This window comes from Felis catus, chromosome A1 (genome assembly GCF_018350175.1).
Source record: "Felis catus isolate Fca126 chromosome A1, F.catus_Fca126_mat1.0, whole genome shotgun sequence".
Lineage (NCBI taxonomy): Eukaryota > Metazoa > Chordata > Mammalia > Carnivora > Felidae > Felis > Felis catus.
Genome location: NC_058368.1, coordinates 19,958,581 through 19,984,275, shown reverse-complemented (window position 1 = coordinate 19,984,275; position 25,695 = coordinate 19,958,581). Strand labels below are relative to the sequence as shown.

Below are 25,695 nucleotides of genomic sequence, written 5' to 3'. Positions count from 1 at the left end.
ACTGAGCCACCCAGGCGCCCCCAAAACAAATGAATTTAAAAAATGCAGAAACAGACGTACAGAAAACAAACTGATGGTTGCCGGGGGGAGGGGGGGGGGATGGGCAAAATGGATGAAGGGAAGTGGGAGATCCAGGCTTCCAGCTGTGAAATGAATAAGTCTCAGGAATAAAAGACACAGCACAGAGAATACAGTCAATGACACGTAATAGCATCGTGTGGTGACAAATGGTAGCCGCCCTTGTGGCGGAGAAGTCTGATCCCTCTGCTGTACGCCTGGAACTAACGTAGCATTGTAAATCAACTATACTCAAGTAAAAAAATTAAAAAAAAGAAAAGGCCATAAAAAAAGAGGCTGTGGTGTATACTTTGCTCTTTAGTATCTCTTTATTGATGCGTATTTTACATGTCATGTAATTCATCCATTTCTAGTGCGCAGTTCAATGAGTTTTGGTAAGTTACCAGGTTGTGCAGCCATAACCATAAATCAGTTTTTGGAGGTTTCTATCACCCTAATAAGATCTCTCATGCCCATTTATAGCCAATCCATTCCACCTCCACCCCCAACCCCTAGCAACCTCTCTAGCCTCCTAATTAGCAACTATGATAAAATAAAACTTGGTATTGTCATTATAGGCTAAACAGACTCGGACAGCTTCCTTCCTACGTGAGGAAGCTGGCATTCTCACAGTGGCTGCCATTGTGGTCTAAGCCCAGGGCCAGTTGTCATGGTGAAACTGAAGGCTGGGGGAGGGGAGATGGAGGTCGTGGCCAGTACACTGACCTTGCTGAAACCCATAAGCCCCTTACCCCGGAACCACAGTACACTGTCTCCTAAACCCGCTCTGCTGAGAACTTTTTTAACAACTTAAAAACAAAATTCACAGGAAAAATGACTATGCGCCTCAGTCTTAAAGTTTTTATTTATTCACTTAAGTAATCTCTAGCCCCAACATGGGGCTCGAACTCACAACCTCAAGACCAAGAGTCGCACGCTTCTCTGACTGAGCCAGTCAGGCACCCCCTCAGTCTTAAATTTACTGTAACTTTTAAAAAGTAATATATGTTTGTAAAGCCTGGATTATTATGACCTAAGAAGGTTTTTGTAACTAAAAAACAAAAGGTGAGATGAAGTAAGACATAGCCATGCTCAGGTACACAGGGAAATGCTGGTCACTGACAGTTTGGAGGTTTGTTTTATTTTGTTTTTTAAGAAAGAAATGTCAAAGTAAACACAAGAATCAAAAACCTGGCTGGCTCAGTCAGTAGAGCATGTGACTCTTTATCTCTGGGTCATGAATTCAAGCCCCACGTCGGGGGTGGGTAGAATTTACTTAAAAAAATTTTTTTTTTAATTAAAAAAAACCGACAGAGGTATTTCTGCCTCTGCTGTCCTCTGTGCTCCGTGAGAGGAGAAACATAATAGATCCTCAATTAATATTTGCTTAAAGAATGAATAAATGAATGAGGGCCCATTATGTTCTAAGTACTATGCCAGAAACTGGGGCTCAAAAGATGACCAAGGACTTCATGTCAAGAAATCTAAGTATAGTGGAGAAGCAGGCATATAAACAAATAATTTCTATGTAGTATGAGAACCAACAGAAGTAATTTCAAGGTATAAAGATCACCCAGAACAGGTGGTAATTAATGGAGGAAATAATTAGGGGAAACTTTGCATGTGCCCATATTCTTCAGGAAGGCAATGACAGAGGAGGGCATTTTAGGCAGAGGAAACAGCATATACGAAGGGAAGAAGTGGGGTGCCTGGGTGGCTCAGTCGGTTAAGTGCCCGACTTCGGCTCAGGATATGATCTTGCGGTTCATGAGTTCAAGCCCCGTATCAGGCTCTGTGCTGACAGCTCAGAGTCTGGAGCCTGCTTCGGATTCTGTGTCTCCATCTCTCTGCCCCTCCTCTGCTTGCCCTCTCTCTCTCTCTCTCTCTCTCTCTCAAAAATAAACAAACATTGAAAAAAACAACAACAAAGGGAAGAAGTAGCAGTCTGAGCATAAAATGTATCAAGGTATGTTTTCCCCTGCAGCCATGGGAAACAACGCAAATGTTAACAAAGTCTTGGGTGGGGGTCAGATGTAGGAAGCAAGAAACAATATGAAGGTCACCTTCAAGGGCTTTGGTGGGAAGCAAGAACTGTGCACAATGCAAAGGGTCTTCCACGGAGGACAGACTATACGGTGTGAGCAACAGTAAGCAGAACAATGGAGCAAATTTCTTGTGCCAGTTTATGTGTAGGGCCTCAGTGCTGAAAATGTAGGGAAGTGGCAGTGGCAGAAGTCACAGTTTTGATGGAATAAGGTGGCGCATGGAATTGTGCGTGAAGTCTGCAGTGGGTAGGGAGATGCACCAGAGAGAAGGAAAAGAAACAAGAACCTCAGACTCTGGCAACAGTGAACTTGGTGAGAGAGGGACAGTCGGAGGTATCAAGTTCAAAGGGGTGGATGGAGAGCAAGAACCAGATTAGCATGGAAATGGGGACCAGGAAGATTCCCTGAGACCATATTATGCAGAGAAAGGAGACTGTTATTCAGACCTGTGGTCTGGTCCAAGCACAATGTGAGAGCTATTTAAAATGCTGCTGATTGAATTTGTCACCCCCACCCCGCCACCAACAAAAAAAGCTGGAAGGTTCTCACCACATATTTGAGGCTTGGAAAGCAAAACGTTTCTTAAAAACCATCCTAAGAGATCACTCTGGAAAGATCTGGAGAATGATATCAGAAACCTTTTAATTTGTTTTGGGAAAAAAAAACAGTACAAAGCCAATTGTATATTTCTATACAGTGTTCTAATTCCAGAGACTAATTTCATTGTCAACAAATCTTTTTGTGGCCTTTATAAATAAATCCTTCTGGTATTATCATTGTAATACAGACCTGGCCAAGATATGTTTGAGTGAAGATCAAGGTTTCCAGAGCAGTCAAATCAAATAAACGGTCCCCTCGCAGATTCTTTTATAAGAGGTTTCTTATTTATTTTAAAGGGTTTCTGTTTTGTTTTTGAAGAGGGCAGATCTGGGTATGCCCCTAGCCATCTACATCACACCAAAAATGACTTGCAGACAAGATGATCCCTTGGTTCCTTTGACTGCGAGATTACAAATGAACAGTCCTGCTTTTAGGTGGACATACTCCCGAGGAAGGAAAGCCACTGAGGACCAGGGTGAAGGTAACTCAATGGACACATCAACGTCTCACTGAAGGAAAGAGAAGCAGGAAAAGAAAATTCTCTGCGACGTCACCACGAGGATGAGGTGCAGCGGTTCTGAGAGATGGGGTGAGGGTATCTGCCTTATTTCAGCATCGCTAGGGCACACACCAGCAATGGTATTTCATTTCTGAAATTCCACTGCTTCTGGAATTCCAGCCAGGGTCCGTGCAGATCGCTGCACGCTCCCGGAGCCCACAGTGGTGATCGGGGAGGCACGCGGAACACCGAGCCCCACGCTCATAGGTTGTTTAGCAGACTAGTCACACGAGTAAAAAGCAATCATAAAATTCCTCAAAAGCTTTCTTGAGCTCTGACTTAATATGTTCAAACAGTTACTTTTCGGGGGGTCATATTTAATATTCTCAAAAAGTTAAAACTCAGCCGAGGCTCTACCTCGTTGATTCTTTGGCATTTTGAGAAGTCATGATTCATACAGGAGAGACAGGCCCTCGTTTCACACCCGTCACCCCGACACAGCCGAGGCTGCTCCCTGGGTGAGGGCTCCGGGCTCACTCTTTTCGGCTAGAACTGGGACGAGATGTCCCGCCCCGTGGAAAAGGGGCAATGCCATACTTTGGCACATCTGCCCTTTGAGAATGTTCCCCGAACGGTAACAGCTGCAGCTGGGCCCGCCAAGGGGATGTTTTAGTGACACAAAAAGCCTTTCATTACAGGCCTCAGTGCTATTTGTGATGTTTGGATTCATCTTTTGTTACTGTCCTTTTTTTTTTTTCTAATTTAATTTTTTGAAAATGTTAATTTACTTTTGAGAGAGAGACAGACAGAGTGTGAGCAGGGGAGGGGCAGAGAGAGAGGGAGACACAGAATTCAAAGCAGGCTCCAGGCTCTGAGCCGTCAGCCCAGAGCCCGGCGCGGGGCTCGAACTCACAGACCGCAAGATCATCACCTGAGCCGAAGTCAGATGCTCAACCAACTGAGCCACCCAGGGGCCCCTGTTGTTTACTGTTGTTCTTGAAGTTTGCTTCTCATTTGGAGCACTAGTAAAAACTTGGGGATATCTTTTTCTTAGATCAAAGTTATTTTGTGTACATGGACAGTGGTTTATAAGTACACTGAACCCAGCTTTGGCACACACGATCTTCCAGATGGGATGAGAACGCCTGAACTACTCAATACAAACCCACATTTTTAATAAGTGACGCACAATGTCCTATATTTTAGTGTTATATCCTTCTGACTTCCAATCTTCCTCCTACTTTAAATGTGAAGATTTTCTTTAATCCTATTTCTTAATGAAAAAAAAAAAAAGAAACTATTAGGGAGATAAAAAGTTGAGCGTTTTTAAGTGTATGCTTCAGGGATATTGATTTATTCACTTTGTACCCCTTGGTGATACAAATGAAAAAGGATATCAAGCCAACTTAGAAGTTAACAGGGTTTTTCCCTCTTAGGCTTCTGTGCAATTAATTAGGACAACAGGGAAGCCTTTCATGAAAGTAGTATCTTCAGGCTTACCTTCATGTTCTTTTATCTTAACATAACATGTTGGTTTCTAATTTCTTCCCCCCCCCCCGCCCCGCTTCAATCATGTAGGTTGGCAGCCAATCAAAAAGCAAAGAGAATTTCTAATATTAAGATTATAATGATTGTCCTGTGATAAATCACATTCCTAATTTCAAAGTATAGCTTTAATTCAGGGGGAAAATGTCATTATAAAAGCTCCCCTCTTCAAACCACAGTTAGTATAATAATTGATTTCTCTAATTTTAATCGACCGATTAATACTATCGAGTTCTTGATGGGGTCTTAACAGTACTCTCCATGTTGTACTTCTTTTGAGCCTGACATAAATCAGGGCTCTAGCCCTCTATTTTTTTCTAAACGGCCTCCATGCACAGTCAGGGGAAACGTACACAGAGTCAACAAGGATCCTGTTAACTAGTGGAAGAAATCAAGCCGACATATGTGAAACCATCGTTACCAAGCTAGCATTCAGGACGGGAGGGGAGGCTGTGCTGTGCCCTTCCGTGCTGAGCGCTGTGGCTCTCTCATTTCCCCAGATACTGGGAGCAGTGGTGACCCACAGGCTTCAGCCAAGTCTTTCTCACAATTGCCCTCAGCTGAAGACCGCCATGCCCCCAGGATCATGCTCCTTCCTGAAAACCTTCATCCAAAGACTGGTTGATTAAGGAGAGGGTACTAGAGGCCTCCCACCCTTGCCTTGAGTCAGGATCATTCAGAAGGATCATCCCCACTTTAGAGCTCTCCTGTAAGACCACCCCAATGTGTTGTAACTCTGTTGGCCTTTCTCTGGCCAACTCTATGTCCTTCACTCCCCCATAGGGAATGACCCCCAGCACATTTCCCAATGTATTTCCTGCATGCAAATCTGTCTCAGAGTCTGATTTCTGAGGGGGGACCCAGCCATAGCAGCATCAAGCACTGATATGATGAAACCAGGAGGCTCAGGTTTGGGTCTTGCTCCTGCCATTATGAGGGGTCACCTCTCTGAGTCTCTTTTGAAAGGAAGGGTCACACTAGATCTCCAAATTAACGCAGCTTTCAAAGTCTGAGATTACTGTCACACAGTAAGTGCTCAATCTTGATTGTTCTAAAAATTGTGACAAATATCAATTGAAAATGCAGAACCAAAAATCAATAGCTAAGAATCACTTTCCTAATTCACTGGCTAATTTGTTTGGCAATACAAAATAGATTTCCCCCCAAATATCCATTTGACAACAGAAGATACTCTTGTCAATAATTTCTGCACTGAGTTTCCATCTCCTTTCTTCTCTCTGCCCAGGTTTGTAGGAGCAGAGGTAAGTCCATTCAAATACCTCATCTCCCTCTGGAACCAGATCAGCGATTGCAGAGAAGGTTGGTAGAATCTGTCTACATCCGTCATGTATTTCGGAAGCAAGCAATTTTGTGTTAGCATTCTTAAAGGGTGAATTTAAGGAATTATAAGGAAAAAGGGACTCCCTTAAAACGATTTAATAAAGATAATATGGAAAGAATTATAGCCAACTTATTAGATTAAATATATGTGCCTAATTACGATACATGGGGTCTAAAGTCCCAAGTCCTTCGTGTCTCGTTTTATCCTCTTAGATTGTTGTTTTGATGTAGATACTATTAAAGTCATTGCAGTGCATGTGCTCACATTACACCGTCCTTCTTGGTAGTGCCTTAGGAGAACTCCTTCCAAGAGAGGCACAGTATTAGTTCCTGCCACTAGCTCCAGAACATTCTTGACCTTAGGATAAAGTTGTTTTGTGGGTTTTTGTTGTTGTTGTTGTTTGTTTTGTTTTGTTTTTCCTACAAATTGACTTTGGCTCTCTATTTTCCCCTTCCTTTCTTGGTTTGTACCTCCTGCTTTTTGGCCCTTCCCTCCCGTATACACTTTGCCCTGCATCTTGTACTGCAATGGCCTTTTTTATGTCTGCATTTGACCGCTGTCACTGTTATTGCGCCAACTCTCTTCCTGGCTGCTGGCTTCGAGGCTTGCCTGCGTGCTGCCCAAGTCACTCTTCCAAGTGCCCATCCTGGCCTTCCTGGTGAGTGTGGTGTGATGGGGAGGTGAGGTAAGATGTGGTACGTTGAAGTGTGGGGAGGTGTGGGAAGGTGTTATGAGATGAAGTAAGGTGTGGTGGGGTGTGGGATGCTATATGCTGAGGTGTGGCAAGGTGTGGTAAGGTGTGTTTCTCTTTTTTCTGAACTGACTCCATGTACACAGTCAGAGGAACTATAACGTGCCCAGGAAAACTCATCATTGGCCAAAAAAGGCCTAGCTTTCTGGCAACACTGTCTGGTTACAGGTTGACTCTGGTAAGCAAGCATATTCTGCATATAACTTGTCTCCCTAACGTCGGGAAGTGGCCTGGATCACCTACCACCTGACATGTGGACCATTAGTAGCACTTTGCTTTTCACCTACTGCTACCAAGGAGGTGTGTGCAGACTTTTCTTAAAAGCTTTTGGAGGAAATCTTTGGAAAAGTTATCCCTTAATAACGTTTATCCCTCATTATCCCTCGAAAAAAACATGAAAAGAAAGTAAAAAAGTGCTCAGGAAATGAAGTCAAGCTGTACCCATCTCCCCACCCTTATTTCTGCCCCAGGGCTCTTCATTGACAGTGACCGCCTGCCTCACTCATTTCCCACTGCCTGATTCCCAATCCCACACATTCATGAAGGTTTGTATGTAAAGAGAACAAAATTAGTTTTCAAGACGGTAGGTGATACATTTAATTTTTGGAAAGGTTTAGTTTTTTAGGTCAGTTTTAGATTCACAGAAAAATGGAAGGGGATGTACAGAGATTTCCCACATACCCCTTGTGCCCACACACGCATAGGCTCCCCCAGGTATCAACATCACTCACCAGAGTGGTACATGGGTTACAACTGATGAACCTACATTAACACATCATTATCACCCAAAGTCCATAGTTTACCTGAGGGTTCACTCTAGGCGCTGTATGTTATACATTCTATGGGTTTGGACAAATGTATCCAACATTACAGCATCATTCAGCGTCTTTTCACTTGCCTAAAAATCCTCTGTGCTCTGCCGATTCATCCTTTTCCCTTCCCCCTCCCCCGCCCCAGCCCTTGGCAACCACTGATCATTTTACTGTCTCCATAGTTTTACCTTTTCCACAGTGTCAAATAGTTGGAATCATACAGAATGTAGCCTTTTCAGATTGGCTTCTTTCATTTAGTGATGTGCACTTAAGATCCCTCCATGTTTTTTCATGGCTTGAGAGCTCATTTCTATTTATTTATTATTAATTTTTTTTAATGTTTATTTGCTTTTTGAGAGAGACAGAGGATGAGAGGGGGAAGGGCATAGAGAGAGGGAGATACAGGATCTGAAGCAGGCTCCAGGCTCCGAGCTGTCAGCACAGAGCCTGACGTGAGGCTCAAACTCATGAGCCCTGAGATCATGACCTGAGCTGAAGTTGGACTCTCAGCCGACTGAGCCACCCAGGTGCCCCAGCTCATTTCTTTTTAGCACTGAGTAATAGTCCATTGTCTAGATGTAACACAGTTTATTCATTCACTCACCTACTGAAGATCATCTTGGTTATTTCCAAGTTTGGGCAATTATAAATAAAGCTGCTATAAATAGTTACATTCAGGTTTTTGATGGACATAAATTTTGAACTCCTTTGGATAAAATACCAACAAGCCAGACTGCTGGATTGTATGGTATGAGTATGTTTCTTTTTATAAGAAACTGCCCAACTGTCTTCCAAAGTAATTGTACCATTTTGCATTCCTGCCAGTAATGAATAAGAGCCCCTGTTGCTCTATATCTTAGTATTTTGGACTGTGGCCATTCTAATAGGTATGTAGTGGTGTCTCATTGTTTTAATTTGCATTACATTTAATTTTTAAATTGTCTCCTCCTAGTTTCTCTATAGATATTTTTATTTTGTAATACAAAAATAATACTTTAAAAGGATCTTTAACATGATTGAATAAAAGGTGATGCTGGATAGTTGAAAGCCTAACTCAACAGTGGAACAGTAGATATTCAGTGTTTAATCATGAGACATCCATCAAAAACTTTGGCATCTGGACCTTAGGTTTTGTCTTCATTCCACGGACCGTTGTTGACCTAGATAGTCTCCCTCTCAATAGAGTTGACCTACTAGCACTAGACTCACTGTTCAGATAAGGCTATCTACCTACTCAACCTTATGCTCAAATCTAGCTCTGCTGCTGTTGGCTATATGACCTTAGACAATTGTCTTCCCTGGAGACTTTAAAGTCTTATGGCTCCATAAAAAATTAAAAAAAAAAAAAAAAAAAAAAAAAAGCTTTTTGGCTCCATTGTCTAGATCAACCCAGTTGTAACTCCAGTCTGATCTTTGCCCCTGTGACCATTCAGCATATGTGGTGCAAATTAGCACAGCTATAAATTTATGATCTCCAACCACAGACAGATCTTCTATGATGCTGTGCAGTCATCCTATGGGTCTTTAAACTACCCCATTCCACCCTAAATTTCTAAATGGTGCTTCCAAACCTTTACTGCTCTCCTCATGACCCCTTCCCACAAACCATCATTAGATGTAACTCCCTCAATCTCTTACCCTCCTTCCACCCAACTAGAGACTTATCTTTATTTACACTGATCATCCCCTCCTTCCATCTCATTGGAGAGGGTGGTCCTCCACTTGCTCAAAACTACTTTGGATACCAATCTTTCTTATTTCCTTTGATGCTTCAGTCTTATCATTTATGCATTCTATACTGTCTCCTCAATTCTTCTCGCTCCACTGCTCTCTTCCCTTAATCTATGAACATGCTCAAGCTTTTTATCTTTAAAGGGAAAAGAAGGCCTTCTCTCTTCTACACCAACACTTTCTCTTTTCATTCACAGGCAACCTTTTTCAAAGATCACTCCATGAAACTGTCACTGCTTCTTTACTACTCTCCCATTGACTACTTTACCTTTTCTTTACTTCCATCTGGCTTTCATTCCCACTTAAATAATGAAGCTCCCTTAGCAGAAGGCAGAGGTGAAATCCATATCACCCAATCCATTATGGAGTTCTTAGGCTTTGACATACATGCCGTCTGTGTCATTGACCACTGGCCACACCTTTTTCTTAAGTTCCCTCTTCTTTGGCACATGTGACATCACCCTCTGCTGGTTCCCCACCTACGTCTGATGATTTCTTTTCAGTCTTCTCTTTCCAATCTTTCAAACGCTTATATTCTCTAGGGCTCTGTCCTCACCTTTTCTCTTCACTTCATTCACACTTTTGTTTGGTGATCCCATCCAATGTATAGCTCCAACTTCACCCATAATCTGATGATTCTCTAAAAATTTGCCTAGATACCCCAGATATCCTAGAGTTCTACTGAGCCCTAGGACAGCAGCTCCCTTTTGCACATTTCTGCTTGGTGGTCACACAGATGTATCATATTCAACATGTCCTAATTCAAAGTCTTCCTCTCTCCCTTCCCCCAACCCGTACTTCCTGGGCTCTCCTCTTGTTGGGTGATACAATGATCCATCCAACCACACAAGCCAGAAATCTGAGTATTATTCTCACCTCCTCATTCAAATCTTCTCTTTTATTCTGTTCTCAATTAGTAAAATTTGATCACATTTGTTTCCTAAATCTCTTGAATTTGTGTTTTTTTCTTGAGTCCCTCGGCTACCTGTCCATCTCCAACCTGGCCCTGTGCCCCTGACTACTGCCTTGTCCTTTCTAATCTTTCCTTTGTAAGACTGCTAGCAGCTTTCTTTCCTTGTTAAGGTAACTTTCTAAGTAGCATATCAATCTTCAGGTTAGAGTCTTTAAGTGAGAGGAATATGGCCACAGGATAGTAAAGTTATACAAATTAATTTTTATAAACCTATTTTAATCTACAATTTTTATGTTAAATGTATAATTTAAAACATTTTTATTCAAGTATAGTTGATACAATGTTACATTACTTTCAGGTGTATTAAATTTATAATTTTAAAATATCAGGACGTTCGGTAGAGGAATGTTCAGAACTTCTACTCTGGATCCTCTTTCTCAGACTCAGGCAAGATAACATGGCATTCAAGAACTTGGTTTTTATGGCTCAAATCAAAACCACAAGAAGCAACAAGTATTGATGAGGTTGTGGAGAAAAAGGAACCCTCTTACACTGTTGGTGGGAATGCAAACTGGTGTAGCCACTGTGGAAAACAGCATGGAGTTTCCTCAGAAACTAAAAACAGGACTACCCGACGATCCAGCACTACTGGGTATTTACCCGCAAACTACAAAAACACTAAATTGAAAGGATATATGCACCCCTATGTTTGTTGCAGCACTATTTACAATAGCCAAATTATGGAAGCAGTCAAGTGTTCATCAATAGGTGACTGGGTAAAGAAGATGTGGTATGTGTATACGATGGAATATTACTCAGCCATAAAAAGAAATGAAATCTTCCCTTTAGCAATGACATGATGGAGCTAGAGAGTATAATACTAAGTGAAATAAGTCAGAGAAAGACAAATACCATATGATTTCACTCATACTGGGAATTTAAGAAACAAAACAAACTAACAAAGGGGGGAGAGAGAGAGAGAGAGAGAGAACAAGAAACAGACTCTGTAACTATAGAAAACAAACTGATGGTTACCAGAGAGGAGCTGGGTGGGGGATGGGTGAAATAAGAGATGGGGATTGAAGAGTGCACTTGTGATGGGCACAGGGTGATGTACGCAGTTTACTATGTTGTACACCTGAAACTAATATAAACACTGTATGTTAACTATACCAGAATTAAAATTAAAAACTTAAAAAAAAAAAGAAATTAAAAAAAAATTTATTTTATTTTTGAGAGAGCACAAGTGGGGGAGGGGCAGAGACAGGGGGACAGAGGATCCCAAGCAGGATCTGCGCTGACAGCAGGAAGCCCAACGTGGGGCTTGAACTCACAAACTGCGAGACCATGACCTGCACCAAAGTCAGACGCTCAACCCACTGAACCAGGTGCCCCCCCCACCCTGCAAAAGAACTTGGTATTTTAATAGTTTTCAGTTACCAAGTTGGTAAAATGCACACTATCTATGAAATTTAGTGCTCAAATCAAATAATAAAAATATGTTTATTTCATTTACACAAAATCTTGAAATTCTCCCCATAAAAAAAAAATCAGTCTGTCAGTACTTTTCTTAAGATGGTATCCAGTTCTCTCACTTCTCGATCTGATGTGAGAGAGCTGGTTTTGTAATTGGAATGCCTAGGAAATACTGAGTGGAGGGCATGGCCGCAGATTTTGTATTTATTTGTTTAGATTCTTTGTAGTTAAAAGGCATTTCTTTCTCCTTGTTCTTCCCAATTCTTAGGTCTAGGGAGAGAAGGAAAGTGACAGTAGAAGTACCTAAATCCAAGTTTATACTATGCTATATACTTATACCATATACATATATGTCATATATATGTATATGTGTATACATAAATATATGACTTTTTTTTAAGGTAGGTTTCACACCCAACATGGAGCCCAATGTGGGCCTTGGTTGAACTCACAACCCTGAGATCAAGACCTGAGCTGAGATCAAGAGTTGAACACTTAACCGACTGAGCTACCCTGGTACCCCTGACCTTTTTTTTCTAGGTCCAATAATGGTTTTATTTCTTAGGGACAAACATATATGGGAAAGAAACTCCAAAAGGAAGCATAAACATGAGCATGAACAGCAAAATGACACTAGGATGGAGGGCCAGATGGATGGCAAACTCCACAGTGGACCTCGTCATGCCCTGGTTTCTTGGAAAAACATTTGCCCTGCCCCCAAGTGCCCATTACAAAGGTGGAGGGTGGGGGCAGTGAGGTGGAATGCTTCCCTACTTTGTGCAAAGGAGATGAATGTACCTGTCTATTCCAAGAGGCCTCTCAGGGACACCAAAACTTCACCTTCATGAATGGAGGCAGATGTGAAGCGCCTGGGTGGCTCAGTCGGTTAAGCGTCTCACTTCAGCTCAGGTCATGATCTCACAGCTTATGAGTCCCATCCCTGCGTAGGGCTCTGTGCTGATGGCTCAGAGCCCAGAGCCTGCTTCAGATTCTGTGTCTCCCTCTCTCTCTGCCCCTCCCCCATTCACACTCTGTCTCTCTCTCAAAAATACATAAACGTTAAAGAAAAAAAGAATGGAGGTCAATAGATAAGAATGAGAGACGCCTGGGTGTTGCTTATATATATACACATATATACACACATTTTTTTTTAATGTAGAAAGCTTCATGAATTTGCATATCATCCTTGTGCAGAGACCGTGCTAATCTTCTCTGTATCACTCCAATTTTAGAGTATGTGCTATATTTTTTCTTCCTCTTTTTCTTGAGATATAACTGATGTACAACGCTACAGTATCAGTTTCAGATATACAATGTAATGACTCGATGTTTGTATATATTATGAAATGCTCACCACAATAAGTCTAGTTATCATCCGTTACTACACAGAGTTACAGGGTTTTTTTTTTCTTGTGATAGAGCTTTCAAGATCTACTCTCTCAGCAACTTTCACATATACAATACAGTACCATTAACCATAGTCACCATGCCTCTATTTTTAATCAGCATAATTTTAACTGCATTTTGATATCTGATATGATCATTATCCCCTCTTTACCTTTTTCAAGACCATATTATCTTTCATTTTAACCCTACTCTTGCTTTTCAAAACGTCTATTTTTCTCGTGTGTTTATGCCAAGTAATTAAGTCTCAGGTTGCCAAAGAGAAAAAGGATCGAGGGAGAATGGACATTCAGAATTTCTTTTTTATCTTATCTTCTAAAAATAAGACTGAGAGGTACTTTGAAATTTTTGAAGGCCTAACTGTAGAGGTTGAGGCTGACTCTGGAAACCGAGACTTCCCAACTTTGAATTTCAGCTCTGCCACTCACAAGCTGGGTAGGCTTCGGTAAGTTTCTTAACCTCTCTGAGTCCTCAACGGTAACACGTTGGGATAACAGTATAATACCTACTACAGTCCTGTTTTCAAGACTGAACAAATGAATACATAAATCTTTTGGACAGTGCCTGGCAGGTAGGAAGTTCTTAGCAGATACGGACTCCTGCTAATGCCTCCCTAGAACAAATGAACCACGAGAAGAGAAACTTCTCTTTTAGCCACTACCCTATCACCGACATCTAGAAAACAGCAATAAATGTTTGCAGTTCACTTCACTGAAGTTCAACAGATTTTTATGAATACTTATGACAGGCCTGACAGGCTCCAGAGATCCTGTGATGAGTTAAGAATTGGGCCCTGTCCTACAGAGGTGAAGATAGACAGGGCGGTACTGTTCTCTCTCTACTGTTGCTTTGCATGTGCTGTTCCTCTGCCTGGAATACCATCCCTCCCCACCCCCCACCCCCCACAATACACACACACACACACACACTTCTTCCTCTGATTAATTCCTACATTATTCACATCCTTACAACTCTCAGCTCAGACACTACAGTTCCACAGAAAAGCTCTCCTGTCACCCCCCGAATGGGTGGGGCTCCTTTCGCAGCCCTGTGCAAACTTCTGTCGTGTTCTTAGCAGGTGGCAATTTGTCTGTCTCCTCCCACCGACTCGACTGAGCAATCTGAGGTCAGGATGATGGATCACAGCTCTGGGGCCTTAGTGCCTAGCCCAGTGTCTGCTACATAATGTGTTCATAATATGTGCTAAAGAAATTAAAGATGATGAAAAAGCCTGGCAATTTTTACAAGAGGAGGGTTGTTTTGTTTTGTTTTTTGAACTGCTGTGACATAGCTTTAAGAAGAAAGACGTGTCCTCTACTGCAAATTATTTAAAAATGGCATAATAAACCAAACTTTATAAAATCTCCTTACCCTTCCTGGGTACCAAATTGTTCTTGCAGGTTACATAAAAGGAAATATCTAAGTTAAATGGTGAGAAATGAAAAAAAAAAAAAAAAAGTCACTGTTATCTCACTGAGGTAACCATGGAACCCGTAACACTAGTCCAGGGAGCCTGACAGGCAACTTCGGGACTAGAGTCATTTCTACACAGCAGCAGCAGCAAATTTACTCCTTCATAAATCTGTGGAGGAGAAAGATTAATTCCCCCACATCAGAAGCATTTTATAGAATACATTTTAAAATGGTAAAGACATTGAACGTCTCTGGTTGTTAAGGGAAAACAAAAGATATTGGTCAAAGTAAGCAAGTGGTTTGGCTAATGTTGAGGGATTAGCTGCTCGGATAATCCCAACTATGGTTTAGGGTTACCTGAGACATGGGTGTACGGCTTTCTTTGGACTATGTTACCGTATCAACCGTATGCTCCGCCAGTACACAGGGAAGGGAAACTTGGGTAAGAATGAGCGAAAATGGTCTTACTGACATAAAAGGTTTCATATCGTCTTGCCTGTGCTTCCTTGCTTTCTGATGACCTTCGGTGCGCTCCTCCAAGGGTGTCTCCTCTCCCTCCCCCGTCACACCTGTAAGGCTCATCTCCAAAGAGCCAAGGATCCACTCGCTGTCTCCCCACTGAGTTGGGAAAACCTGTTAGATCTGGAGTCAGTGAGGCCATTACCATTGGAATGAAAATGGCCCAGAGAGTTGAACATGTGATCCTGAGTGGGGCTGTTAGTATTTTAGTAGACGAAATCTTAATCCAAGAAAATGAATTCCTGATTTTCAACGTTTCAGGCATCAACAAGCAAGTGGTGGGAGGGGTTTTCGGGTCTTGCCCACAGCTGTCTACTCCACCTACTTAGATGGCTGATGTGCCTTAAATCTTAGTTTCTGTTTAAAAAAAAAAAAAAGTCTCTTCCTTCTTCCATAAAAATTTCCCTAGGGCTGTGGCCCCTAAAAAAAATTACAATCACACCTAATGCTTTAAGAAAAACCACAAGTATGAAAACCTCCAGGGTAATCTTTCATCCAAATACGAAGTATTATCTGAAACTATCAAAAATCAATCTGGTTATAACCTCCCACCCACTCCCCAGATCAGAGCAGAAGGAAAAGGCTTTTGAACCTAACAGGCTTCCCCCCGGCTGAAACCATTCTGCGAAAAAACACCCAGCATTCCATCGCGTTCAGGCCAGACTTTTTCGGTTGTTGTCGAAGATTGGCTGCATTAGTTTCACGTTAGGCCTTCTCACCCCTTTTCCAAATGGTTTACAATCACCCCTCCCTCCCCAGGGGTTTTGGAATGAATCATCCGTTTTTCTTTTTTCAAGTACACTATTAAATTAGGCTGCAGCCTGGAAGCAAACATTTGTTCTTACAAACATTTCTTTCCTGTCATCGCTGTAACGGACACCAGAAATTCAGTAGGCAGGGCCCTGTCTCCCACAAGGCAGCAGCAGGGACAGCCGGGCCCACACTTCTGCTGTTGTGCACCATTCGGACAAATTTAAAAATCATTTTTTGGGGTCGGGGAATTCAGGCTAAATTAGGAAAGGTCAACTTAAATTTTACATGAAAATTCTTAATTTCTTTTAATTTAGAAGCAGGATGTCGTTCATACTGAGTAGAGAAGTTAAAAACAACTTCTTCCTCTGAATCTCCATCTTATTATGTAAGATGCCTTTAAAGGACATCCACACGTTAAAATAAACAGTGTTGCTCAAATTCTGGCTTCAAGAACTTCAAGATGCTTTCAGTCCAGTTTTAATTTCAGGAAACAGCGATTGTTGAATATAAAAATATGTAATTATAATAACAGCTACTATCTAGTGATGTATTATTATGAAAATCAGATCTTTGCCGAAATATGTTAAGTGAGATGACATACGTAAAAGCCCCTAGCACCATTCATGAAATCATTCATTCACCCCACGGAGAGTGCCATCACCATGCTGAGGATTAGGATACAGCAATAAAGAAAACACACAAAACCCCTGATGTGGCTCTTACACTGGCGGGGGGTGGGGGGGTGGTACGGAGAGAGGGGAAGATAGATTATAAACAAAATAAAGTGGTAAGTAGAGAAATGCCATAGAGAAATCAGGGCAGGAAAGGAGACTACACAGTGGTGGGAATGGGGGAGAAGTTACAGTATTAAACAGGAGGGTCAGGGAAGGTGGCATTTGAGGAAGGTCTTAAAGGAGATGTGACTTTGAAGAAGAGGATTCCAGGTGGAGGAAACCACAAGTGCAAAGGCCCTGAGGCAGGAGTACCTGGCATAGTTAAGGAGCAGCAAAGAGTCCACTGAGTAAGTAAGGGAGAGGAGGTTAAGTCGGAGAGACAGGGTGCGAAGTGGGGGTGAACAGATTACATAAGGTCTTACAGGGCAGTGTGAACGCTTTGGCCTTTCAAATGAGGTGGGAAGCCATTGGAGGATTCTGAACAGAGAAATGACATGATCTAACTTAGTCTCTGAAAAATGATTTTGTTGCGGTGTTGCAAATAGAGTTACAAAAGGCAAGGATAGAAGCAGAAAGAACAGGATACATACCGGGTACTCATAAATACTCGTTTATGACAAATTGCATTTTTACATGATGTTTCCTCTTTTTGTATGAATTTATTCCTCCTTTAAAAATTTTACTTATTTATTCCCCTATTCTCCATGTATTTGGGGCTGTACTATATTCAAATCTGAAAGCAACACAAAGAAATTGCATTTCTTTGAAACATTGAAGGCATTTAAGAATTTTCACTGAATCAAATTGTTCTCATTGGACTTTTTTTGTTTTTCCTTAATCTGGGCAAAGAGTTAAAAATAGCTTATTCTCTGTGAGCAGAAACAACTACAAATCAACAGGGGTAGAGAGGAGTAGCCTTAATACCAACGGCTAACAGTTTTTGAGTGTTCTGCATATGCTAGGCACCATGTCTGGGGTTCAAAATGAATTAGCTCCCTTAACCTTCTCCATGACTTGCTGAACCAGGTATTGTTATTTCCATCTTCCCAGGAGGAGAGAAGTGAACTAGCCATGGGAGGTCACACGGCTGGCAAATGGCCAGCCTGGAGTGGAATTGAGGCTAGGGGGCTCAAAACCTGTGCAGGCGACCGCCACATTATGTTACACATTATCTTCCAGCCATCCACAGAAATGCCCATTCCAAGGATTGAGGAGAGAGGAGAGACCACAGGAGACTCAGTCTAGTAACGCTGTGGAGTAATTCCACCCACTTGATTTTACTGTGGTCTATCTGAAGGAATGATGTGACTGGAATGAAAAGACAAAAATTAAAAAAAAGTAGAGACCAAAGGATAGTATATATGAGGGTTCACCCAACACTGTGCAAGGGGATAGAGAATCGCATTTGCGGGCGGGAGTGTCCTGGTCCCCAGCAGTGAGTATACTCTTTTGCACAATAAACAGCATGTTGGGTTTTTCTGCAGAACGTATAAAGCACTCCTCTGGTTGCTTTGTGCTGGTTAATGAACAAATGGCATTTCTGTTTATAAATCAGCCTTTTGTGAGTTTGGTTTGCTTGCATCAGCTCCTCCCCCTCCCCTAATGTCTCCCATCCCCCCACCTCGTAGGCTCCACTCTTCCTCCCCCAACCCCTCTGCTGGCCACAGCTTGATCAATCCTGGGGCTGCATTACAGCCGCTGGGTTCAAGGTGCCTGCCCGCACCAAACAGCCGGCTCGCCCTCTTCACACACCCCGGGTCCAATGACTGTTCGGTTGTTTACGACACAATACAAATTTATTTGGGGAAAGGCTTTTAAGTTATTTTTGTACCATGATTTCGATTTATTTAAGCTTCTCTCATCTAACTGAAGAAGCTTAGTACATTTCGGTACAGAAATTTGGTTTGTCATTTTGTACCCTTGATTGGTTGCATCTCAGGAATGTGTGGTTCCTATCTTATTTGCCATCAGAGGTCGGGGAAGCTGAGGTGGAAGACATTTATATCTAATGCAGTTAATGTGGCAGGGATTCCAGATTTATCTCTTGCTGTAACTTGGTGAGAAAAGGAACTTGGAGTTTAAATAAACTGTTAACTGACAATATCGGAAAAACACCAAACGGTTTTCTCAGCTTCTTCTCTCTCTTTTGGTGACCAGACTCTTCATCAAGTCTTTGCCTCCCATCTGACTCCTTAGGACTGCTCAGCATATTGTTTTTCTCATGTAAACATTTGATATATTTTGTATTTATTCCATATATTTTGCGCGCGCGCGCGTGTGTGTGTGTGTGTGTGTGTGTGTGTATTTCTTTTATAAAAAAAAATCCTGCTTCCTCCTCTCTAATAGAATTGCTTGCAGGGAAAAGAACATGCTGGCCAGAGGATAAGAATGAAAAAGGGATTTTATTCTACAGTATGTACTACTTTGTACCTTTTGAAATCTGAACAGTGTTTGTGAATTATCCATTCGAATTCATGAACTGATTTACTTTTAAAATAAAACTACAGTATTTAAAAGACATTCATTCTCTTCTACATAGAGTCAAAAACACCATATTTTCATTTATGAAGAAGGCCTTATTTTTTAATGGAAAATAAATTGCTCTGGATAAATACTGTAGGAAAATATTCCTCAAAAATGACTGTTAAAGGCACTCCCCTCCAGTAAATATTAAACCATATGCAAGTAGAAATTATAACAATATATTCTTCAACATAATTTTAAAGAAGTTTTACAGGGCCATGTTTCCTCAGTTTATATCAGTAGCAGCAAAATACAGATACAGCAGCAGATACTGAAAGGCATTTATTACTGAATAAGGACAAAGTATCATACTTACTGGTGGCAAAATTCTAGAAACACTCCTATTAATGAGAAGAATAATACAAAGATGATGTGATCACCACTATTTTTTTTTTAATATGAAATTTATTGTCAAATTGGTTTCCGTACAACACCCAGCGCTCATCCCCACAGGTGCCCTCCTCAATACCCATCACCCACCCTTCCCTCCCTCCCACCCCCCCATCAACCCTCAGTTTGTTCTCAGTTTTTAAGAGTCTCTTATGGTTTGGCTCCCTCCCTCTCTTTTTTTTTTTTTTTTCTCTTCCCCTCCCCAATGGTCTTCTGTTATGTTTCTCAGGATCCACATAAGAGGATCACCACTATTTTTGTAATATCTGAGAAGACAAAATAATAAGTACATAATATTGTCAAAGAGAAGGCAAACTTATCATTTATACATAATATTATCTACTTGAAAAAAATAGAAGAATGCATTAAATCTATTAGAAGTAATGTCAGGTGACTGGTTACAAAACATTTAAAAGTCAATAGGCTAGGTGCTGGGACAACTGAATATCCATCTACAAAATAATGAAGTTGGACCCCTACCTCACACCATACACAAAATTAACTGAAAATGGATCATAGATCTGAAAACAACAGCTAAAACTATAAAACTCTTAGAAGAAAATGTAGGAGTAAATCTCTGTGATCTTGGGTTAGGTAATGAATGGTTTCTAAGATGTAATACCCAAAGCACAAATGACAAAATAAGAAGTAGATAAATGGGACTTCGTCAAACTTTAAAACTTGGTTGCTTCAGAGGATACCACCACAAATGGGAAAAAATGACAAACAGAATGGAAAAAAAATATTCACCAATTATATATCTGATTTATCTCATATATCTGATATTCAGAATATATAAAGAACTCTAGTAACTCAATAATAAAAAGATAAGCAACCCAATTTAAAAATGGCCAACAGACTTAAGCAGACTTTTGTCCAAAGCCAACACACAATTGGTCAAAAAGCACACAAAAAGAAGTCTGTTGTGCTTCTGCCACAATTGGATGTACTGCAACTGAAGGCGGGCACTGACCACCCAGAGTGAGTGCAGACCCCATAGGCTAAAGGGCACAAGCCTCACAAGACTGCCTGTATGACTTTACCTGCACCTCGGAGGTTCCAGGCCATCTACACTTCTGCTTAATTAGCTATTATTACTCAGGTGTTTCCATGACTCCCTTAGATTTGATAGTTCACTGGAATGACTCACAGAACTCAGGAAACTATACTTATGATTACAGTTTTATTATAAAAAATAGATTAGAAACAGCTAATGAAGAGACACAGAAGGGAAAGGGGTGGGGGGAAAGGGGAGTGACTGCTGATAGGCATGGATTTCTTTTTGGGGTGACAAATATATTCTAAAGTGGACAGTGGTAATACTTGCAAAACCCAGTGAATATTCTAAAATGCCCTGGAGTGTACACATTAAAAGGATGAATTTTAGAGTATTTGAATAATATGGCAATAAAGCTGTAATTTAAAATGAGTCAATAGGCTGGGTTAAAGTCAAAGAATATAATGAAAAATAGCCTCTTTAACAATAACAACATTAAGAATGAACTTAACATGAAATACGCTAGGCTAAGAGAAGAATCTACAAATCCTGATCGAGGGTCATAATCAAAGACCTAAATAAATGCAAGGATTAACTCTGTTTTTGGATATTTTAATATTGTAAAGAGTAATTTCTTCCTGAACTCACATATAAATTTGGTTTCCCAATGGAAACTCCAAAAGGATTTGGGGTGGCGGGGGGGTGGGGAAAGGAAGAGGAAATGTGACAAAATAAGCATAAAAAACATATGAAGGAATATATTATATTGAATATAGTATAAAAATATATGAAAGAAATATGTCAATGTAGGTTCCTCAACTGTAACCCATGTGCAACCAGTGGGGGAGGCTGATACTGGGGGCAGGGGGGCTGTGCATGTGTGGGAGCAGGGAATATATAGGAAATCTCTGTACCTTCCTCTTAATTTTGCTGTGAACCTAGAACTGCTGTAGAAAATAAAGTTAAAAAAAATATATAGAAAAATATATATGTGAGAATAATGGACATTTTAAAAAAGAAGAGTAGTTAAACATTAAAGATGACATGGTCTTTAAAAAACACAAGGAGATAAGGGTCATATCAGATGTCAAAATACATTATAAAATGATATTGATTAAAAGTACAGTACAGGCATGGGACTTACAGACAGAACATGCAGTCAGAATAAAAAGTCTAGAAGCAGATTTAAATTAAAAAATTTATCATATATTAATACAATTATATATTAATATAATTAATAATAGCACTTCAATCAAAGAGAGAAAGGATGTATTATTTCATAAATGTTGGTACAATTGCCTAAACAATAGGAAAAAAGAGAGATTCCTACCTCATTGCTGTAATCAAATTTGGTAGGTTAAAGATATATATAGTGTGTGTGTGTGTGTGTGTGTGTGTGTGTGTGTATACACATTGTATTGTATATATATTGTACATATATATAATGTGTATGTGCATATATATATGTGCACATTATATGTGTGTTATGTATATACACGTATATATATTCCTTTATATATTTAAAATATATGTGTTATATATACGTATATATGTATATATATGTTTCCATATTTTGGCTATTGCCAATAAGGCTGCAACAAATAGAGAGATGCATATATCTTTTAGCATTAGTGTTTTTGTATTCTTTGGAAAATACCCAGTAGTGGCACTGGATAACATGGTAATTCTATTTTTAACTTTTTGAGGAACCTCTATACTGTTTTCCACAATGGCTGCACCAGTTTGGATTGCCACCAACAGTACACAAGGGTTCCCTTTTCTCCATTTCCTTGTCAACACTTGTTTCTTGTGTTTTTGATTTTAGTCATTCTAACAGGTATGAGATGATGTCTCATTGTGGTTTTGATTTGCATTTCCCTGATGATCAGTGACGTTGAGCATCGTTTCATGTCGGTTGGCCATCTTTATGTTTTCTCTGGAGAAATGTCTGCTCGTGTATAGATAGGCTCTTAAAATTCAGTAAGAGGAAATAATAGAATTCAGTATTTTACATTCAGAGGGCATGAACAGGTAGTTCACAAAAGAAGCAACTATATGGCCAATAAACACTTTTTTAAAATTCAGTCTCACTAGAAATCTAACAAATGCAACTAAAAACAAGAGATTATGAGATTAACAAAGATGAAAAAGAATGATATTCAGGGTGACAAAGTTGTAGGGAAAGGACATTTTCAACCACTCTTTGTGGGAATATAAATTAAAACATTTTTGCAATAAGTGTTTTTAAAAATCTTAAAAATGTGCCCACTCCTTGATCCAGAAATCCCACTTCTAAGTATTTGCCCTGGAGAAATAACCAGTTATTAGTACAAGGATTTATTTACAAGCAAGTCCATTGATAGGCTATTTATAAAAGTTAAAAAAAGGAAACAATGTAAATGTTTAATAGTAAGGTTATATTTATGATATATTCCATAATATAAAATATTATGCATCTATTAAATAATATTTTAAAGGTTTATTTATTGATATGGACACTATTATACATCAGTAAGCTAAATTATAAAATGGCATGAATGTATCTTGTAAAAATTGTAAATGCTATCTATATGTACTATTTTGGCAAAGGTCTAGATGTCAATCAACTACCAAGGTTTATTCTGCTGGCCAGATTATGGATAATTTTTCTTTTTCATTTATCCCACTTTTCATTTTTCTATAATTACATAATAAAAAGATTTTTAAAAAATTTAATGTTTACTTATTTTTGAGAGAGAGAGAGACAGAGTGTAAGCAGGGGAGGGGTAGAGAGAGAAGGAGACACAGAATCCCAAGCAGGCTTCAGGCTCTGAGCTATTAGCACAGAGCCTGACATGGGGCTCAAGCCCATGGACCACGAGATCATGACCTGAGCCGAAGTCGGTCCCCCAACCGAATGAGCCACTGAGGCACTCCCATAATAACAAGATGTTTAATACAGAATGACAAAATTCAAACATTGAGGGGGGAGTAAATGGAGAAATCACCATTCAAAAATAAAAGAGAATCCTGAAGACAAATTCTCTTTGTGACTAAATCTCTGAATGTAAATGAGACTACTTTGGTACCATGAAAAAAATCCTCTGGACTTCTCCAAATGCTGAGCTATGGCGGAGTGACAAGAGGGGAAAGGAGAGCTGGAATATTCTTTGTGAAATCCTGCCGGCACGGTGCTATTTTAAAAATCTGACTAATGGTCATAAAGGATCTTGAGAACTGAATGAAGGCTTAATAAATTAAAATGACAGAAGTGAATTAGCAGAAAAATCTACGACCTGGGAATTTTTATGTGTATGATAAATCAGCTCAGCATCTGAGTCCTGTTTTTTAGATGGAGCCACATAACCCCTGCTGGGGAATTCTCCAGGAGAGCTGCCGGACTGGCTATTTCATTTTGTTACTTACTCTTCATTTTTTCCGAGAATACTAGGACCGAAATTTGGCTTACTGTTGTTATGCTTCTTTAAGAAACACAAATAAATTCTAGCATAATGGGATCAAAACTTGGTTCTCTCTCATTGTAATGCATTCTGAAATCAGTTATAATGCACCAAGAGACTACTCCCTGTGGTAGACAAAAACATGTGGTGCCAAACAGACCTACGAGAGGTTTTCCTCTTCTGCAAATGTGGGGATGATATATGCCAAGTGCAGAAAGCAAGCCCGGGGAGTGTCCAATAGTTTGTGCCATACTCCACCACGTTTGCCTTTTACGCTGTGCCTTGACCTACACCAAATGTAGAGAAATCTGGATGATGTGAATATGTTGTTATTATTTGAATATGTTGTTAACGAGACCTACTCGTGCTTTTGGTTGGATCCCCCAGGAAATAGAAGCTGAGACCGAGATTTGTGTGCAGCAAGTGTGTTGGGGAGTATTACCTGTCAGGGGGTGAGGGAAGCAAGACAGAGAGAGGCTCACTGGCCCTCGTGGGAAGTTCAGGAAGGGGGGGGGGGCTCATCCAAGTTGTCCCATATTGAGGCAAGAGGACTGACTCTTTGTACTCTCTCCTCAGTGTGCCATCCCTCGCCTACCAAGGAGAGGGGTCCTAAACGAGAGGGAGGCGGCTTCCTTCTGGCAAGTCCCTGGGAGGACTCAGTTAGTTGTAAGCTATCAGCAGCCAACACTTCAGGCACCTGGAGGTATGAGGGTTTCCAAACTGAAGGGGATTCTGGGCTGAGAGCTAGAGAGGGAATGTTTGTGTCCCGTCCCTCCTACCCCCAAATTCATATGTTAGAATTATAATCCCCAACACGTCAGCATTTGGAGATGGGACATTGAGACATTTGGGAGGTAATTAGGGTTAGATTAGGTCATGAGGGTGGAGCCTCCATGATGGGATTAGTGCCCTTAAAAGAAGAGACATATACAAGGTCTCTCTCTCTCTCTCTGCCCTGTAGGTACCAAGGAAGGGCCATGTGAAGACAGAGCCAGGAAGAGAGTTCTTACTAGAACCTGACCTTGCTGACACCCTGAGCTGAGACTTTTAACCTCCAGAACCGTGAGAACTAAATGTTTGTTGTTTAAGCCACATGGTGATTTATTTTGGCATCCTGAACTTTCTGAGACACTGGGCATTGCAGCCAGCACAGCTCGTAACACCCTGACTTACATTAACATTGGAACATTTCCCAAAGTCTGTCCTACTCAGGGCTAACACACAAAAGACAAATTAATAGTTGAAGGTAGAATTCTTCAGAAAGCAGTTCTTTTTCTTACCCAAAAATATTTACTACCTCCTCAAGAGGTAAAGTAGGAAAAATTGTTACTCTCTACCTCCTGCCCCATTATCAGTCCAGGTTATGTAGTAAGTCATTCTGTTAACAAAGATGTGAACTTAGTGTCTAAGAGAAAAAGTCTGTATTTGTTTCCCAAATTACATTTGTTTGCGCTTTGTTCAGCACACTGGAAAGGCCACTTCGAGAAGGCCGCTTACATTTCATATGGAATAGTGAAAAATCTTTGATTTGAACTTTATCTTGAATAAAGAAGTAAAAATTATGAAACTATATTTCTTTTACTTTATATATTTTTTTTTAATTTTTTTTTTCAACATTTATTTATTTTTGGGACAGAGAGAGACAGAGCATGAACGGGAGAGGGGCAGAGAGAGAGGGAGACACAGCATCGGAAACAGGCTCCAGGCTCCGAGCCATCAGCCCAGAGCCCGACGCGGGGCTCGAACTCACGGACCGCGAGATCGTGACCTGGCTGAAGTCGGACGCTCAACCGACTGCGCCACCCAGGCAC

At 40.6% G+C, this 25,695-nt stretch overlaps 1 protein-coding gene, 1 long non-coding RNA gene and 1 other non-coding gene across 5 annotated transcripts in view; 1 reads left to right on the top strand and 2 right to left on the bottom strand.

Moving 5' to 3' along the window:
• Positions 1-25,695, bottom strand: part of LOC102900676 — a 90,856-nt gene that overhangs the window by 49,371 nt on the left and 15,790 nt on the right. The window lies entirely within an intron of this gene.
• Positions 1,930-25,584, top strand: LOC123383941. Its single transcript, XR_006594377.1, has 6 exons — positions 1,930-3,291; positions 5,993-6,066; positions 6,692-6,746; positions 24,461-24,587; positions 24,846-24,946; positions 25,521-25,584. It is a non-coding gene; the product is annotated as an uncharacterized LOC123383941 (long non-coding RNA).
• Positions 12,921-13,023, bottom strand: LOC111556827. The gene has a single exon (XR_002736549.1). It is a non-coding gene; the product is annotated as a U6 spliceosomal RNA (small nuclear RNA).